Source organism: Lactuca sativa, chromosome 7, assembly GCF_002870075.4.
Source record: "Lactuca sativa cultivar Salinas chromosome 7, Lsat_Salinas_v11, whole genome shotgun sequence".
Classification (NCBI taxonomy): domain Eukaryota; kingdom Viridiplantae; phylum Streptophyta; class Magnoliopsida; order Asterales; family Asteraceae; genus Lactuca; species Lactuca sativa.
The window spans coordinates 174,386,671-174,390,129 of record NC_056629.2 but is presented as its reverse complement, the minus strand read 5'-3'; the positions used below and the strand labels follow the sequence as shown (position 1 = coordinate 174,390,129).

Sequence of the window (3,459 nt, the reverse complement as noted above, 5' to 3'; positions counted from 1 at the left end):
GGTTTCATTAAACAGCATGGACTCGCCGAGTCCGAACGCGAACCCTTTCCCAAACCGCGATCATACTCGGGGAGTTTGAGCTCCAACTTGCCGAGTCTCCTCACAAATCACCAAAATTAAGAAGAATAAATAATACCTGAGAATCCGGACTGTTACACCCTGTTTCCGAAAATATAAAGAACGTTCAAAACGGTGTTATATGCAAAATATACGACCGATTTAAGAATTCATAACCAGTATAATATTGATTTTTCTTGAAACCGTTTCTATTCGTTGAAATACTTACACACCTCATATAAAAAATTCGAGAACGTTTTTGGATTCAGACTATAGCCTAATATTTAATTTTTATAATCAGATTATTTTTATCAAAAATATTTATAAAAGTTAAAAAAAATAGACATTTTAAATCATTGAATCATGAAACCTCAAACTATTGATTTCAATATGATCTCAATTATTTGCAATATATTCTGCAAATAATATATTATTATCCACTCCGGTTATTGCGAATCTTAGAGAAAAGATAACTCGAAATTTCTAAAATCATGTACATCCATATACATATATTTGTAGGGAACATATTTTTCAAAAATCTTTTATGTATTTGCTATAATTTTCATAAACTCATATTGCATATAACAAATAAATCTTGAATCCTTTATATATCTCAGAAACATACATAATAAACTCTTAATATGAGAGTGTATAAATATTTGTCATAAAATGTCTCCAACCAATACACACATAAATACAATATTATTAAACCTAGAAATATACATTAAGTCTACTAGAAATAGATAACAATACATACACAAAATACATAAGGAAATTCATTATTTACAGGTTTCACACAAAATACACATGCTATACTCAAAACACAGCTAACTCCACATCCAAAATTACACATGCACTCTTCTCTTAACCAAAACTACACTCACACACAAACCAAAACATGTACAATGATAAAAATCAACAATTGGAATCTGAAACTTAAAATTTATGGATTCGTATTTTTTTTTTTTTTTCTGTTTGCATTCTTAGTTTCCAGCCAAGAGCATTTTGTTCTTGATCTCGTGTCTACCTGCAAACAAGAAGAACCACAGCTTCCCTTTCATTCTTCCTTTGTTCTTTTCTTCCTTCTTCTTCATGGCAGCTTCCCTCGTTCTTTTTCTGTCAAAAATCAAAGCCAAAAACCCACAAAAAACTCCACAGATTTCAGTCAAAACAGAAAAATAAAAAAGAGAGAAGAAGCAAGGAGGTTACCGGAGACCCATTCCTTTTTACCCGTCGAGCAAACACTATCGAACACACCACCTGCGACACTATTGTTCCACCGAACCCTTTTCTGGCCTCCTTCCCTTCGCATTCTCTTAGCCCCACCGAGCCCCCTGCCTTCGCACCCTCCTTCCGAGTCAGAAGAGCACAAGAGCTGCTCAAGCAGCCCTTACTGCCCTCGCTTCATCCTCCTCTCCGGACAAGTAAAGCATCGGTGGTGATTTCTCTTCCCGCTGAACAACAAGAGGCGACGGCCACTAGATCATCTATCGACCTTGGGGCTGTTCCCATTTGTATTTCTTTTTCTCTATCGTACGAGGATCGAACTCCCCCCCCCCCCCCCCCCCCCCCCCCCCCCGATCGTTTCTGCCTCCATTCTTCTCCTCGTGTTCCTTTCAATCGCTCATCTGCTTTCGTTTGCGTTCTTCGTTTTGATCGAGCAGCAAGTGACGACGGGGGATAAAGCCCTAAATTCGTTTAAGTTTGGGCCATTAACCAAAAATGGCACCTCCATGAGATTTCCTTATACAAAAAGCCCTAAATCTTTTTTAGTTTCAAGAAATGACTAAATAACCCCTGCTGCAACATTCCCTTTTAATATAAGTCCCAACCCCCAACCATTGACTCTCATTTATTCAAAACAGCCCCTCCCATGGAGATTTCTCAACAATACCAGTCCAAGACTCGAGCACTAATTCAATGTAAACCATTTCAGTCCCTCACTTTAGTTATTTTAACCAAAACAATCCTACCTTGGTTAATTAAATTACCAAACAACCTTTGCAGTTTAGCGAAGTTACAAAACAACCCTTATAATATAAATTTGTTGAAAAACAGTCCCGAAAGTATTTCAAAGATGAAGAATAGTGGATCTAAGGTTTCTCATGACATGTTTCACAAAAGAAACCGAATTCAAACAAATGGAACTCACGCTTCAAGGGTGAGTGCTTATGTCCCCTTTTTAATATTTTTAATTATTTCGGGGGGAATACATGTGTATATATATTTCATTTATACAAACCAATTATCTTTTTATGCGAAAATACAATAATCTTAGTTCATGAAAATGTGATTTAACAATGTAACATATAGTTACAAATAAACTAGTATAAACTTTTCGCATACGTATTATGCTTATTTTCTCGTGAAATAACTAGTACACACAACAAATGTACACGATACAAAAAAAAATATGACTTTTATGTAACATTACATATTATAACAAGCACGTTATAAAACTTTTTAGTATTTAAAAGATTCAAGCTATTACTATTCATGTATATTTATATGTTTAAATACATAAAGTTTATACTTGTACATATATTCACTACATCGGAACATACATCATTATAAAAGCGAGTACTTTACACTTTTACATGCATACCAAGCATACTCGACTTTTATAAACTTTATAAAATTGTCATACCCCAAAACCATGAACGGCAAAAATGTTCTAGGGCAGAGGACGTCATGTTCAGTATGACAACAATGCAAAGTAGTAAACAAGCAACAACATCATCCATTGCATTAATAATATAATTTCATACAAGTGTGTTCTGTCAAGTTATATAGTAACCAAATATATATATATATATATATATATATATATATATATATATCAAAATAAAAGATGAGTCTTGAATGAGCTCCATCTTCTCAAAACCTAGCACCGGTACCTGTCTACTGGTGACCTGAGAATACAAGTTATTTTGAAAGAGAGGATCAGCTTTAAAGCTGGTGCGATCATAAGTATATTAGTGTTTGTATTTGTATAAAAGTATTTGTAAGATGTTTTATAAGATTTTTTGTAAGATGTTTTGAGCTCTCCTAGAAAACCCTATGTTTCCTACTAAAAGTAGTCTTCTACCAAGACATCTAGTGTCTGTGTGTGTGTGTCTCTTGTAAGTGTGTGTATTTTCCCAATTATGACTATCATTTATCAAAAACAAAGTTTTTACATTACCGTGCATCGTGTGAATGTTCACGGAGTGAATGTAATGAGAAAAATATTATAGTACTGTAGTGTCGTATTAAGTAACTATTGTTGTACTAACTAGCTTAAACCAATTGTAATTTAAAGTACCATGTGATCGGCATGTATCCTGCTACTGACTCAATAGAAAAACGACAATGTAAGACGCCGTAAGAAATGACATTTGGCACCCGTAGACTTGCAAGTCC

General features: G+C 34.4%; 1 long non-coding RNA gene across 1 annotated transcript; it reads right to left on the bottom strand.

The window, feature by feature from the left end:
- Positions 1–740: 740 nt before the first annotated feature.
- LOC122195061 (uncharacterized) lies at positions 741–1,603 on the bottom strand. The gene is made up of 2 exons (XR_006184997.2): positions 1,267–1,603; positions 741–1,173 (listed from the first exon to the last, which is right to left on the bottom strand). It is a non-coding gene; the product is annotated as an uncharacterized LOC122195061 (long non-coding RNA).
- Positions 1,604–3,459: the final 1,856 nt, after the last annotated feature.